Genomic DNA, 16,884 nt, shown 5'->3' on the forward strand with positions numbered 1-16,884 from the left:
AGAACAGCCCTATTGGGTTTATTTCATGGTTAAATGATTCCCTTTTCTCTGTAATAATAAAACAGTACCTGTACTTGATCCCAACTAAGATATAATTACCCCTTATTGGGGGCAGAACAGCCCTATTGGGTTTATTTCATGGTTAAATGATTCCCTTTTCTCTGTAATAATAAAACAGTACCTGTACTTGATCCCAACTAAGATATAATTACCCCTTATTGGGGCAGAACAGCCCTATTGGGTTTATTTGATGGTTAAATGATTCCTTTTTCTCTGTAATAATAAAACAGTACATGTACTTGATCCCAACTAAGATATAATTACCCCTTATTGGGGGCAGAACAGCCCTATTGGGTTTAATTAATGTTTTATTGATTTTTTAGTAGACTTAAGGTATGGAGATCCAAATTACAGAAAGAACCCTTATACGAACTAGCCTTGGTCCCGAACATTCTGGATAATGGGTCCTATACCTGTACTAAGCACAATTCAGCAGGAACAGCATAGTTGCAGAGTTGGTGGGTTAGGCATACGATGGGGTAAGTGTGGGTAAATTCTAAAAGCAATGAATTCCCCAGTTACAGGTGCTTTCCTGCCACCATATTGTGTTATTGCACCCTATAACATCTCTCCTCCCTCTGTTGTTATTATTATTATCATTATTATTATTATTAGGAGGTATTAATAGTGCCAACATATTCCCCGGCACTGTACAATAAATAAGCGCCCACAGATTTATATAGAAAACAGCCAATAAACTATACAAGGGGTAACGAGGACCCACACCAAAATAAACTCACAATCGCTACACACTATTCTATCATTACAGCTTTTTACCCTAATAACATTTTGCCCCCCCCCCCCCCCCCCCCAGCCTTACCCACTGTGGCCCAGTTACAGGCCCTTCCCATAGGGAAATAAATCTGTGACATACAGCAGTTTGTCTGAAACCTTCCCCTTTAAAACAGCTCAGCCATCCAATGAGATCACATGACCTGCCAATCAAGCTCCCTCTGTTCTGTGCCATTCCCTATTGCACCAGCAGAGGGCAGTGTGACCCCCTATCCCGGCCCATGTCCCACTGATCAGTGCAGGGCCAGCTAAAGAGACTGGGCCGGGGGGCCATGCATTAAACTTTATGTATTTTAGTGCTGATATAGAGTCTGTAAATATCTTTAGCAGGGAAGGGGTTAAGATCTGCTCTGCAATAGGAATTTACCCCTTGGTGCCTATTAACAACAATCTACCCCCCAGAGAGAGGTTAGTGAGCAATGTAAGGGTTTTATTGAATAGCGCTCTGCCTGTCCCATTTAATGTAAGCAAAACACTGAATAAAATAAGCCGATTAATGAAATTACACCCAGGGGCCCCGAGTAATTGTTACTGCGAGAATCTCCCAACTGCCCGAGTATTTCCATCTGTTCCGACTCACAGCCCAAAGCACAACAGTGTCTTATTTATATACATTAAACTGGAGTGTAGAGGCTTCACTGCTCCCTATAAGCACAATTCAGCAGGAACAGCCCCCTAAGTTTGCTCATAGCCTGTACAGAGAGATAAAACAATGGCAGTGGGGGGTTGATCCCTCTGTGCCACATTTTACATTAAGCAGAGTTATTGGGCATGAGTGATTTTTGCCCCTGGTAATTACCCCCAGTTCCGGACAGTACTGGCTGCTCAGTTGTATTTGCCCTGGGGAAGTCGAAGGCAGACAGATGTGGGGAGATCCTGGGTCAGGATTTTATGGACATGTTTTCTTTCCCATTAACACAAATATTTTTTCAGGCTGATGAAGAAACTTGAGCGACGAGTCTAGAAAACAACAGCAGGTTCTATGGGTTTAACCTGAAGTCTTGGTGCAGACGGGAGCCAATGGGAAGCGAGGAAAGCGAAGGTCATAATTTGGGAATAGAAATAAATGGTTAGTGTGTAACGACAGTGTAATGTCTGCTGTGTCTGCTTAACCCCATCTGTGCCGCCTCTGCTGGCCAGAGATAGTGGTCACGATAGACAAGCGCCAAACAGGGCGTGGCCAAGAGAGTAATGGTTTCTAATTAATAATGCAGAGAGTTATAATTATGTTATGTGAGTTGGAAAACAGAAATGAACCATGAAAAATTAATCCTGTCTCTGCCCCTATATATTAGGTACCTACCTAGTGCTACCAACCCCTATTTCTGTAGGGAAATGAGAGCAGGGCAGGCAGTAACCCTTCCAACACTTTCCCCTGTCTCTGCCCCTATATATTAGGTACCTACCTAGTGCTACCAACCCCTATTTCTGTAGGGAAATGAGAGCAGGGCAGGCAGTAACCCTTCCAACACTTTCCCCTGTCTCTGCCCCTATATATTAGGTACCTACCTAGTGCTACCAACCCCTATTTCTGTAGGGAAATGAGAGCAGGGCAGGCAGTAACCCTTCCAACACTTTCCCCTGTCTCTGTCCCTATATATTAGGTACCTACCTAGTGCTACCAACCCCTATTTCTGTAGGGAAATGAGAGCAGGGCAGGCAGTAACCCTTCCAACACTTTCCCCTGTCTCTGCCCCTATATATTAGGTACCTACCTAGTGCTACCAACCCCTATTGCTGTAGGGAAATGAGAGCAGGGCAGGCAGTAACCCTTCCAACACTTTCCCCTGTCTCTGCCCCTATATATTAGGTACCTACCTAGTGCTACCAACCCCTATTGCTGTAGGGAAATGAGAGCAGGGCAGGCAGTAACCCTTCCAACACTTTCCCCTGTCTCTGCCCCTATATATTAGGTACCTACCTAGTGCTACCAACCCCTATTTCTGTAGGGAAATGAGAGCAGGGCAGGCAGTAACCCTTCCAACACTTTCCCCTGTCTCTGCCCCTATATATTAGGTACCTACCTAGTGCTACCAACCCCTATTTCTGTAGGGAAATGAGAGCAGGGCAGGCAGTAACCCTTCCAACACTTTCCCCTGTCTCTGCCCCTATATATTAGGTACCTACCTAGTGCTACCAACCCCTATTTCTGTAGGGAAATGAGAGCAGGGCAGGCAGTAACACTTCCAACACTTTCCCCTGTCTCTGCCCCTATATATTAGGTACCTACCTAGTGCTACCAACCCCTATTTCTGTAGGGAAATGAGAGCAGGGCAGGCAGTAACCCTTCCAACACTTTCCCCTGTCTCTGCCCCTATATATTAGGTACCTACCTAGTGCTACCAACCCCTATTTCTGTAGGGAAATGAGAGCAGGGCAGGCAGTAACCCTTCCAACACTTTCCCCTGTCTCTGCCCCTATATATTAGGTACCTACCTAGTGCTACCAACCCCTATTTCTGTAGGGAAATGAGAGCAGGGCAGGCAGTAACCCTTCCAACACTTTCCCCTGTCTCTGCCCCTATATATTAGGTACCTACCTAGTGCTACCAACCCCTATTTCTGTAGGGAAATGAGAGCAGGGCAGGCAGTAACCCTTCCAACACTTTCCCCTGTCTCTGCCCCTATACAGTAGGTACCTATCTGTAGGGCACAAGCCCCAATACAAAGGATGCTGGGAGAGTGGATATAACAGGCGTTACCTTCATCTGCAAGAATTTTAATCCTGAGATACAATAATATTCCAATAAAAAGAGAATTACAGCCAATCAGCAGCCGCTATTAAAGGGACGGTAATGAGTTCCCTATGTGGGTGCCTAACCCTTTTGGGGCTGTTCTACCCATTGCCAGATGTGTGGGGCTTTGCGCTTCCCAATAACCATAACAGGGGGATTGTGGGATGAATGGGACGACTGTAGCTTCAGACTCCCGGCACCCTCGCTGCTAAAGCAAAGGGGAAACCGCACAAAGGCGCATTGATTCACGCGGCGAAAAGGTCACAAAGTGAGGAAATTAATTTTATGTTAAATATGATTTGGGGGCATTTCAATCATCCCATTAACTTAGGTGTTGGTATCTCACAGCAGGAAAAAAAACACTTATTAAAGGGGAAGTTCACCTTCAAAAGATGTGATTTACCCACACAAACTATGGTGCCATTTATATCACAATCCCAGACTCCATTAACCAATTCCTAGCTGGAATGTAGGTAGGGAGTTGGTTGGGGGGGGGGGTAAGTCCTTATATTTGTCCCTGCAGCAGAGGATTTGTCCTCCCCAGGGGATGTTATGGGTAGGGATGAGCGAATCTGTTCCGTTCCGTTACGCCAAAAAAATTGCGAATCTTTCAAAAGATCAGCGAAACAGCGAAAATGTCTTGCGGCAAAAAAAATTGTCACCCGCAGCTATTCTTTTGTCGCACAGCTATTCTTTTGTCGCCCACGGCTATTCTTTTGTCGCCTGCAGCTATTCTTTTGTCACCCGCGGCTATTATTTTGTCGCCCGGCTATTATTTTGTCTCCCGCGGCTATTATTTTGTCACCCGGCTATTCTTTTGTCACCCGGCTATTATTTTGTCGCCCGGCTATTATTTTGTCTCCCGCGGCTATTATTTTGTCTCCCGCGGCTATTCTTTTGTCGCCCGCGGCTATTATTTTGTCTCCCGCGGCTATTATTTTGCCTCCCACGGCTATTATTTTGTCGCCGGCTATTATTTTGTCTCCCGCGGCTATTATTTTGTCACCCAGCTATTATTTTGTCGCCCGCGGCTATTATTTTGTTTGGCAGCTATTATTTTGTCGCCCGCGGCTATTCTTTTGTCGCCCGCGGCTATTCTTTTGTCACCCGCGGCTATTATTTTGTTGCACGGCTATTCTTTTGACGCCGGCGACTATTCTTTTTTGACACCGGCAGCAATTTTTGGACATGCGGCAAATTTTTTCAGCGGCAAATTTTTTCATCCGTTTCGCGAAACAATCCGCCAATGGCGAAACGCAGAAATTCGCCGCGAACCCATGCCTGCCGAAACATTTTGCCCATCACTAGTTATGGGCAGAAGTGGAGCCTGTGCTGCTTGATAGATAGGCTTTATATGGCCTTTAATAGAGCTAGGGGCTCACTGAGCGAAGAACTTTCTATTATCCTTCTGTATCTCGGTGTTGGCAGATTAACCCTATAGGTTCTGGTTGGCGCCAGAATCATCACTGATGGGTCTCTTTGTTCTCGCAGCCGCTGGAATAAATGAATATTCTGGGCCAAACATATGCAGCCTTACTGTTGCCCATGGGGGTTACATTCAGTACATACTTCGGCAGCGATGTCAGGCACCGGGGGGAACTCGGGGAGTCAGATCTGATTAACCCAAATACGCGTTGCTATAGAACTGCGCCCCATTCTCCCTCAGTCCCATCCCTCCTGGATTTGCCTTGCTGTTAACCCTTTAATTTCTTCGGACTCTGTGTTCCCTTTGCCTTTCGACCCAAAACCATTGCAAGCGGCACTCGGAGGGTTAATTTCTCAGAATTGTATCTGTTACTAAAATTCCATTGTCCGTATATCCGAACATTGCGCAACTTCCTTTGGCAGCGGCCCCTAAACTGTGGGGGGTGGGCCCCATCTAGGTGGGCACAGAGCAGGGGTTGGGGGGCCAAACAAGAGTGAGAATTGGGGAGAAAACCTATTGCTGATTTGGTAGGAGTCCGGGGTCGGACTGGACCAGCGAGACACCGGGAAAACACCCAGCGGGCCCCGGCCCTTGTGGGCCCCACTGATCTAGCCCCACCCCCTCTCTCTCTTGCTCCTCCCTCATCCCCCAATAGCCAAATAAGAGAGACGCACTGCACGGCGGGGGGGCCCATCTAGGTGGGCACAGAGCAGGGGTTGGGGGGCCAAACCAGAGTGAGAATTGGGGAGAAAACCTATTGCTGAGTTGGTAGGAGTCCGGGGTCGGACTGGACCAACGAGACACCGGGAAAACACCCAGTGGGCCCGGCCCTTGTGGGCCCCACTGATCTAGCCCCACCCCCTCTCTTTCTTGCTCCTCCCTCATCCCCCAATAGCCAAATAAGAGAGACGCACTGCGGGGGGGGGGGAGCATCTAGGTGGGCATAGAGCAGGGGTTGGGGGGCCAAACCAGAGTGAGAATTGGGGAGAAAACCAATTGCTGAGTTGGTAGGAGTCCGGGGTTGGACTGGACCAGCGAGACACCAGGAAAACACCCAGTTGGCCCCGGCCCTTGTGGGCCCCACTGACCTCGAGCCACTCCCCTCTCTCTCCCTTGCTCCTCCCTCATCCCCCAATAGCCAAATAAGAGAGACGCACTGCACGGGGGGGGGCATCTAGGTGGGCACAGAGCAGGGGTTGGGGGGCCAAACCAGAGTGAGAATTGGGGAGAAAACCTGAGTATTGCTGAGTTGGTAGGAGTCCGGGGTCGGACTGGACCAGCGAGACATGGTGAAAACACCCAGTTGGCCCCGGCCCTTGTGGGCCCCACTGACCTAGCCCCGCCCCCTCTTTCTCTTGCTCCTCCCTCATCCCCCAATAGCCAAATAAGAGAGACGCACTGCACTGGAGGGGTGGGTTCGGGACTGGAGGGGGGCCCTAGATACCCCAGTGAAATCATCTCTTTCTATACGGCAGTTACTCTATGGGGCCCCACGTGTCCCCAAGACATTTTACAGACAGACAGAAGCTCAAAATAAAACTGAAACCTCCGAGAGCAGATTAAACAAAGGTCGAGGGGAAATTAATTTTCTCAATTTTTTTTTGACATGTAAATGAGTTGTTTATCTTTAAATTATTCTGAGATCATTTGCAGTTGGTCATTACTTTTTACGACTTATGGTTTTTGAATTATTTAGCTTTTTGTTCTTTAGTTTGGAATTTTAGCAGCGATCTGGTTGCTAGGGTCCAAATTACCCTAGCAACCAGGAAGGCTTTCCTGCATTCGTAGTTTGAATTATTCTGTAACTAAAAAAATATATCGTTTGGTCATTTTCTAATAAAACATTTTACTTTTTAAAAATTGAATTTATTTATTATTAAAATCCAATATTAAGTTTACGTCTATAGAAGTCAGAGAGGGTCCAGGATCATTAATTTTGTTAAAAAGTTCAATTTGCAAAAATGAATATAAAAAAATGTGATTTTTGAGGTGCAGGGAAGGAAGGCTCTGGGCACACAATAAGCTGTACCCCCATACTGTACTGTCTAAGGGAAACACTATGGCACCCCCTACCCATATGTATAAATACAAATATACAGAGAAGGAATGTTCTGGGCACACAATAAGCTGTACCCCCATACTGTACTGTCTAAGGGAAACACTATGGCACCTCCTACCCATATGTATAAATACAAATATACAGAGAAGAAATGCTCTGGGCACACAATAAGCTGTACCCCCATACTGTACTGTCTAAGGGAAACACTATGGCACCTCCTACCCATATGTATAAATACAAATATACAGAGAAGGAATGTTCTGGGCACACAATAAGCTGTACCCCCATACTGTACTGTCTAAGGGAAACACTATGGCACCCCCTACCCATATGTATAAATACAAATATACAGAGAAGGAATTTTCTGGGCTCACAATAAGCTGTACCCCCATACTGTACTGTCTAAGGGAAACACTATGGCACCCCTACCCATATGTATAAATACAAATATACAGAGAAGGAATGTTCTGGGCACACAATAAGCTGTACCCCCATACTGTACTGTCTAAGAGAAACACTATGGCACCTCCTACCCATATGTATAAATACAAATATACAGAGAAGGAATGCTCTGGGCACACAATAAGCTGTACCCCCATACTGTACTGTCTAAGGGAAACACTATGGCACCCCCTACCCATATGTATAAATACAAATATACAGAGAAGGAATTTTCTGGGCTCACAATAAGCTGTACCCCCATACTGTACTGTCTAAGGGAAACACTATGGCACCCCCTACCCATATGTATAAATACAAATATACAGAGAAGGAATGTTCTGGGCACACAATAAGCTGTACCCCCATACTGTACTGTCTAAGAGAAACACTATGGCACCTCCTACCCATATGTATAAATACAAATATACAGAGAAGGAATGCTCTGGGCACACAATAAGCTGTACCCCCATACTGTACTGTCTAAGGGAAACACTATGGCACCCCCTACCCATATGTATAAATACAAATATACAGAGAGGGAATGTTCTGGGCACACAATAAGCTGTACCCCCATACTGTACTGTCTAAGGGAAACACTATGGCACCTCCTACCCATATGTATAAATACAAATATACAGAGAAGGAATGTTCTGGGCACACAATAAGCTGTACCCCCATACTGTACTGTCTAAGGGAAACACTATGGCACCCCCTACCCATATGTATAAATACAAATATACAGAGAAGGAATGTTCTGGGCACACAATAAGCTGTACCCCCATACTGTACTGTCTAAGGGAAACACTATGGCACCTCCTACCCATATGTATAAATACAAATATACAGAGAAGGAATGCTCTGGGCACACAATAGGCTATATACTCACTTGTCTTTAATCTGAGGGAGTTCAGTCGGTGCAGATGAGCTGCCATTAGTCAGTACCGGCAGTTGATGGACTGAGAGCCATTAGCCGAGACTAAATGTTGTCAGAGGCTGATTAATAAACATAAATGCAGTTTTGTTCCGGGGGTGGAAGTTCAAGATTAAAGCAAAATCCCCAATTAAGAGAGCGGATCCCAATTAGCCAATCATATGGACTCTTTGAAGAAGAAAGAAAAGGAAACACTCAGTACCGGCCCGTTTCCTACTCCCTTACTGCTCTATGCACTGGCGGTTCTGAATAGTGTAACTGACATGTAAAGAAACACAAAAGGCAGAGCAAGAAATGGAGTCTGGGCTGGAGGAGGTCCAACTTCTGCTACATTGTTTAAAGTCAGAACCGGCAGAGCAGAAAGCAACAGGCAGCAAGGCACTGCTGATCCCCCCTGTTAGCCAATCACTGGCCCAGGGCTGCTGCTGATCAAGATGCGGCCATGTTTTAACCCTACAAAGATGAGCCAATGATAAGCTATTCTTTAGGTGACCCCTCAGGGGAGGTTGGGAAGGAGGAGCCTGGGAATGAGGGATTGATAGGGTTAATGTCTGGGGCTGGGCACCTATGGGGGAGCAGCACGGGGCCAATCTAAACACAAACAATTAAATAAAGTTCACTTACACGGGCTGCTAGTATTCATTTTCTAATTGAAGTGGTTTCTGGGACTTTGCAGTTTTAGACTGCTAATATCAGGAGTTTGGATCATCTGAGAGTCAGTGACGCTAGGATTAACTGAATACAGAAACTGGGCTGCCACCCTATGGGCCCCCCGGGGGCCCTGCCTCCCAACCACCCCCCCCCCCCCCCCCCCCCTTGGCACAAGTTAGTGGTAAGGCGCTGATGCTTCCCAGTGGGGATTGGTTCTGGGTTGGCAAGGTCCACTGGATTTTTTCCCAGTGTCCCACTTGCCCGGTCCGACCCTGAGGGTTGCTGATACTTTAAAGAGGGCTGTTAAGCCTTAAGCCTGTTATTAGCAGTCTAAAAGTGCTAATGTCTCAGAAACCACTAATAATAGAAAAAAATAAATGAAAGTTCACAAGTGCCCAGAGGACTTTTTTTGACCAGGTTTCCTTCAGTTAATTTTTTGGGGTTCATTCACCTTTGAGTTAACTTTTAGTATGTTATAGAATGGTCAGTTCTTAGGAACTTTTCAATTGGTCTTCATTTTTTATCTTTTATTGTTTTTGAATTATTTGCCTTCTTCTTCTGCTTTCAAATGGGGGTCACTGACCCCGGCAGCCAAACCCTATTGCTCTGTGAGTCTCCAGTTTTATTGTTATTGTTACTTTTTATTCCTTATCTTTCTATTCAGCCCCTCCCCCATTCATATTTCAGTTTTATATTTAACCTACTGGCTGGTCGTTAGGGTATTTTGATCCCTAGCAACCAGAGAGCTGCTAAAATTCTATATTAGAGTACTGGTGAACAAAAAGCTAAATATTTCAAAAACCACCAATAATCAAAAAAAATGAAGACCAATTGCAAATTATCTCAGAATATCACTCACCTACATCCTACTAAAAGTGAATTTACCCCTTTACATGTCAAAAAAGACATTATAAAATTGAGAAAAATCATTTCCCCTTGATCTGCTCTCAGACTTTCCAGTTTTATTTTGAGCTGGCTTATGTGTTTATGTTGCTAGGGTCCAGCGTCCTGGAAACCAGAGAGAAATTAAATACTGGAAATATTATTATTATTATTATTATTAACATTTATTTATAAAGCGCCAACATATCCCGCAGCGCTGTACAATAAGTGGGTTCCATACATTGGGCATACAGAGTAACATATACAGCAATCAGTAACCGATACAGGAGAGGAAGGGAGCCCTGCCCAAAAGAGCTTACACTCTACAAGGAATTACTGCATTTCATACATTGGGCATACAGAGTAACATATAAAGCAATCAGTAACCGATACAGGAGGGGAAGAGAGCCCTGCCCAAAAGAGCTTACACTCTACAAGGAATTACTGCATTTCATACATTGGGCATACAGAGTAACATATAAAGCAATCAGTAACCGATACAGGAGGGGAAGGGAGCCCTGCCCAAAAGAGCTTACACTCTACAAGGAATTACTGCATTTCATACATTGGGCATACAGAGTAACATATAAAGCAATCAGTAACCGATACAGGAGGGGAAGGGAGCCCTGCCCAAAAGAGCTTACACTCTACACAGAGAAAACCCAATATCCATGGGACGGTACATGGTTAAAGTGCATCTCCACGGCAGCGGCAGCACAAATACTCAGACCCGGGGTTGGGTTTGTGCCCTATGGGAGCCCCGGCTGCTGCAGCCCCAGTAGGGGTTTGTTTATCCCTGTTCTCTGGGTCTGACTCCTGAAACAAAGTAGCAATTGAAGTCGTATAACAGCGGCAATAGAAATACCTGGCAGTGCTACGGGCGCTTTCTCCTTCCCTCCCCAGGGGTCGGTGTGAACCGTGCAGAGGGCAGAAGGCATGTGTGGGGGGGGGGTTCGGGGAGTTGCTGGGAGTGGGAGGACTGTATGGAGGCAGATAAGTCATAGACCCCCCCTTAGCCTGTGGGATAATCCGTGCCCTGTCTGCAAGTGCAACAGGCATGTAACACACGTGGCAGCTCCTGCCTCTCGTACAAGGGGGTTTCACTGCAGGGGGTTTATTCTGCGCCCCCAGGTAACGCACCCACCCATTCCCCCATTCTCCCACCCATTCCCCCATTCTCCCACCCATTCCCCCATTCCTTCCCCCATTCTCCCACCCATTCCCCCATTCTCCCACCCATTCCCCCATTCTGTCCCCCATTCTCCCACCCATTCCCCCATTCCTTCCCCCATTCTCCCACCCATTCCCCCATTCTCCCACCCATTCCCCCATTCTCCCACCCATTCTCCCACCCATTCCCCCATTCCTTCCCCCATTCTCCCACCCATTCCCCCATTCTCCCACCCATTCCCCCATTCTCTCCCCCATTCTCCCACCCATTCCCCCATTCTCCCACCCATTTTCCCATTCTCCCACCCATTCCCCCATTCTCCCACCCATTCCCCCATTCTCCCACCCATTTTCCCATTCTCCCACCCATTCCCCCATTCTCTCCCCCATTCTCCCACCCATTCCCCCATTCTCCCACCCATTCCCCCATTCTCTCCCCCATTCTCCCACCCATTTTCCCATTCTCCCACCCATTCCCCCATTCTCCCACCCATTCCCCCATTCTCCCACCCATTTTCCCATTCCCTCATTCTCCCACCCATTTTCCCATTCCCCCATTCTCCCACCCATTTTCCCATTCTTCCATTCTCCCACCCATTTTTTCATTCTCCCATTCTCCCACCCATTACCCTATTCTCCCACCCATTTTCCCACCCATTTTCCCATTCTCCCACCCATTCCCCCATTCTCCCACCCATTCTCCCATTCTCCCATTCTCCCACCCATTCTCCCACCCATTCTCCCACCCATTCCCCCACCCATTCTCCCACCCATTCCCCCACCCATTCTCCCACCCATTCTCCCACCCATTCTCCCACCCATTCTCCCACCCATTCCCCCATTCTCCCACCCATTCACCCACCCATTCTCCCACCCATTCACCCACCCATTCTCCCACCCATTCTCCCACCCATTCACCCACCCATTCACCCACCCATTCTCCCACCCATTCTCCCACCCATTCACCCACCCATTCACCCACCCATTCACCCACCCATTCCCCCACCCATTCTCCCACCCATTCCCCCATTCTCCCACCCATTCTCCGTGCTGGGGATTTTCATGGTTCCGCAAAAATCACACAGCAATTAATTCATTATTCGTCACTGGGAAGAACTTCGTCAGGGCAACGGGGCTCAATTAACTCGTTAAAAATAAATGAACTGTTTCCCAGCAAATGCCTGGGGCCTGAAATGAGAAATGGAACTGTCAGGGCTGAACAGAACGGAACAAAGGGACACGCGGGCCCCGGCGTCACTCACAGGTGAACTGTATTTACCTTTCTGCTCCGGCTATTGTTCCCAGAACCAATGGAAACTCCCCTCATTGTATCCAACTGACAGCTGCTGTCTACTGCCCCCATATCCGCCTGATACATGGACTGTTATACAGATAGAATCTCAGCCATAAAGCAGGGCAGGACTGCTGCTTACAATGGGGGGGATCAGATAGGATCTGTGCCACTGTGACAGAATGCTCTGTTATACAGATAGCTAGAATCTCAGCCATAAAGCAGGGCAGGACTGCTGCTTACAATGGGGGGATCAGATAGGATCTGTGCCACTGTGACAGAATGCTCTGTTATACAGATAGCTAGAATCTCAGCCATAAAGCAGGGCAGGACTGCTGCTTACAATGGGGGGGCTCAGATAGGATCTGTGCCACTGTGACAGAATGCTCTGTTATACAGATAGCTAGAATCTCAGCCATAAAGCAGGGCAGGACTGCTGCTTACAATGGGGGGATCAGATAGGATCTGTGCCACTGTGACAGAATGCTCTGTTATACAGATAGCTAGAATCTCAGCCATAAAGCAGGGCAGGACTGCTGCTTACAATGGGGGGATCAGATAGGATCTGTGCCACTGTGACAGAATGCTCTGTTATACAGATAGCTAGAATCTCAGCCATAAAGCAGGGCAGGACTGCTGCTTACAATGGGGGGATCAGATAGGATCTGTGCCACTGTGACAGAAGGCTCTGTTATACAGATAGCTAGAATCTCAGCCATAAAGCAGGGCAGGACTGCTGCTTACAATGGGGGGGATCAGATAGGATCTGTGCCACTGTGACAGAATGCTCTGTTATACAGATAGCTAGAATCTCAGCCATAAAGCAGGGCAGGACTGCTGCTTACAATGGGGGGATCAGATAGGATCTGTGCCACTGTGACAGAATGCTCTGTTATACAGATAGCTAGAATCTCAGCCATAAAGCAGGGCAGGACTGCTGCTTACAATGGGGGGATTAGATAGGATCTGTGCCACTGTGACAGAATGCTCTGTTATACAGATAGCTAGAATCTCAGCCATAAAGCAGGGCAGGACTGCTGCTTACAATGGGGGGATCAGATAGGATCTGTGCCACTGTGACAGAATGCTCTGTTATACAGATAGCTAGAATCTCAGCCATAAAGCAGGGCAGGACTGCTGCTTACAGTGGGGGGGATCAGATAGGATCACACAATAAGCAGTAAGGGATATTGTCCCTGTCGGTTTCCCCCCAGCAGTCACTTCAAAGCGGAACTGGACGAGGAGGAGAGGAAATGAGTTGGCGGCTGGGGGCAGACAGGTGGCAGGGCACTTCCATTCGCCCCGGGGGCAGGAAGAACACAGGAAGCTGAGCTGAAAGATTTAACTGAGCTGATTCAGCCCAATGTGCAGCCTTAAAGAGACAGTGCATATTTTTAATATTCTCCATGTAACTGTTAGCTGGTAATATTAAGAGATCAGTGTATCACTTTTACTTATTTATTCCCTGCCAAGCTCAGCTTGCACCCTCAGCCCTGCCATTGTATCTCAGGGTGCCCAGCCACGCGTCTGTCACCATGTCCCATAGGCCTCCCATTCTATTGGCATCTTCTAACCATGGATAGAACAAACAAGTAGTTCATGGGGTGTGGCCTGATGCCACTGGGGGTGTGGCCAGCCAATCAGGGCCTTTCTGTAGCAGTGCTGTCCAACTAGCCCCCTGTGTGGCCCCTTTGGCGGATTTTTTCGTGACACACCCACAAAAAATCACTGCAGAAAAAGTCGCACTTGCGTCAAAAAAAGTCACGGGCGTTTCATGAATTTTTCGCTGTTTTAGCGCCACAAAACGGGACAGTTTTGCTATAATAATGTGATGTAGATATATATTATATTCCTGTAGATTGTAAGCTCTTGCGAGCAGGGCACTCCCATCCTATTGTGCTTTATACCCTTATTTGTTAAACTAACCAAGGCGCTAGCAGATAACAGGGAAACTCTATAGACATCGGCTGCTCATCAGTTTCATGGCGATCGCTGTAATAGGGAAAGGGCCCCCTCTGCTGGCCATAGAAAATAAGTGCAGCAACAAGTCAACTTCTTTAAAGGGGAAATCCGCCCAAACACAACTTAAGGTTTTTGGGAGTAAACATCATTTCAAGCAACTTTTCATGTTTAATGTAATAATCTGTTTGGAACAGTTCCCTAAGCCCCGCCCCCTGTTCCCTAAGCCGCACCCCCTGTTCCCCTGCTGATTGGCTGACTACTTTGAGACTCAGATAAAATGTAACAGTAGTCGCCTGCCCTCAGCCTTCAGCCTGCCTCCTCCCAATCCCACAATTCCCTGCTGCACACGTGATGCCAATAAGGAAAGGAACATCCCAGTGCAATGCATTGTGGGTTATGTAGTTCCTGCAGGCTGCCTGTAAGCTGTGGGGAAGTTGTTCCAATCTGTAACATCAGTGGTTTAGTCCCTCCTCCCCTGCCAGGATTATAAATGATGCAGAAAGAGAAGAACAGTTTTGCAGCTGGATTTCAGCCTATAAAATTGAATTGAGTGTTGAGTGTGTCCCAGAGCTGACAGTCATTTCTACTGGGAAAATATCAAGAAAGCGAGAATTTCTTTTTTTTTTTATGAAAGTATATTTATTTACAGAAATACATTCATAAAGCTAAAATATTTCACATATAAAAATATTTACTAAGTGTAACCTACCTACAGGCCAATAGAAGAATAGAAATATATTCCATATAAATAGACTAATCACAGGACAGGCGACTGCTCCCCAAGCCGGGGGATTTAGAAGGAAAACAGCATCGGTTTTATTCATTATTAACCAAAACACCAAAAAAAAAAAGTTTATTTCTGATTAAAGGGCAAGTTCTACCAACTCTTTATTCAGCAGTATCATGTAGAAACAGTAAGGAGAGTTATCATAACCTGAGAAGTTCAGCTTCTCCTCCATCCCCAGAGGGGCAATTCCTTAGCAACCAGAAAGCAGAATTTGGGTTTTATGACTATTATTATTATTAATACAGGTATGGGACCTGTTATCCAGAATGCTCGGGACCTGGGGTTTGCCTCCAATAAGGGGTAATTATATCTTAGTTGGGATCAAGTACAGGTACTGTTTTATTATTACAGAGAAAAGGGAATCATTTAACCATGAAATAAACCCAATAGGGCTGTTCTGCCCCCAATAAGGGGTAATTATATCTTAGTTGGGATCAAGTACAGGTACTGTTTTATTATTACAGAGAAAAGGGAATCATTTAACCATGAAATAAACCCAATAGGACTGTTCTGCCCCAATAAGGGGTAATTATATCTTAGTTGGGATCAAGTACAGGTACTGTTTTATTATTACAGAGAAAAGGGAATCATTTAACCATGAAATAAACCCAATAGGGCTGTTCTGCCCCAATAAGGGGTAATTATATCTTAGTTGGGATCAAGTACAGGTACTGTTTTATTATTACAGAGAAAAGGGAATCATTTAACCATGAAATAAACCCAATAGGACTGTTCTGCCCCAATAAGGGGTAATTATATCTTAGTTGGGATCAAGTACAGGTACTGTTTTATTATTACAGAGAAAAGGGAATCATTTAACCATTAAATAAACCCAATAGGGCTGTTCTGCCCCCAATAAGGGGTATTTATATCTTAGTTGGGATCAAGTACAGGTACTGTTTTATTATTACAGAGAAAAGGGAATCATTTAACCATGAAATAAACCCAATAGGGCTGTTCTGCCCCAATAAGGGGTAATTATATCTTAGTTGGGATCAAGTACAGGTGCTGTTTTATTATTACAGAGAAAAGGGAATCATTTAACCATGAAATAAACCCAATAGGGCTGTTCTGCCCCAATAAGGGGTAATTATATCTTAGTTGGGATCAAGTACAGGTACTGTTTTATTATTACAGAGAAAAAGGAATCATTTAACCATGAAATAAACCCAATAGGGCTGTTCTGCCCCAATAAGGGGTAATTATATCTTAGTTGGGATCAAGTACAGGTACTGTTTTATTATTACAGAGAAAAAGGAAATCATTTTTAAAAATTAGAATTATTTGCTTATAATGGAGTCTATGGGAGATGGCTCTTCCGTAATTCGGAACTTTCTGGATAATGAGTTTCAAGATAAGGGATCCCATACCTGTAATCTAATAGAAATTATTTTTTTCCAGTAGGACAATAGTGTATTCATTCTAATTGCAGGCTCAACTGTTTCCTAAACAAAAAACAAGAATCTATGAACGGTATTTGTAGCGATGCTCCTTTATCCAACCCTGGCATTGGCAAGTCCTTTTTTAACCACTAGATGTCACTATTTTCTTGAATTGGTTTAAAAATATTTATATTTTGCATTTTCTTTGCATTCATGGTAAAACACGAACGCCTCCGAAGTGTCTCGCTGTTTTAAAAATTAAGATAAATTCTTTGCCAATGGCGTTACTTTCCCGCGCGCGTCTCCCATTTAGTAA

The 16,884-nt window shown here is 45.8% G+C and overlaps 1 protein-coding gene across 1 annotated transcript in view; it reads right to left on the bottom strand.

Moving 5' to 3' along the window:
- The window catches only part of lrrc32.1 (leucine rich repeat containing 32, gene 1), a 32,097-nt gene extending 23,299 nt beyond the window's left edge, over positions 1-8,798 (bottom strand). The window contains exon 1 of the mRNA XM_031897372.1: positions 8,399-8,798. The gene's annotated coding sequence lies outside the window, so the exon portion shown is untranslated. The remainder of the gene's footprint in view (positions 1-8,398) is intronic.
- Positions 8,799-16,884: the final 8,086 nt, after the last annotated feature.

The sequence above is a fragment of the Xenopus tropicalis genome, chromosome 2 (genome assembly GCF_000004195.4).
Source record: "Xenopus tropicalis strain Nigerian chromosome 2, UCB_Xtro_10.0, whole genome shotgun sequence".
Taxonomy (NCBI): Eukaryota; Metazoa; Chordata; class Amphibia; order Anura; family Pipidae; genus Xenopus; species Xenopus tropicalis.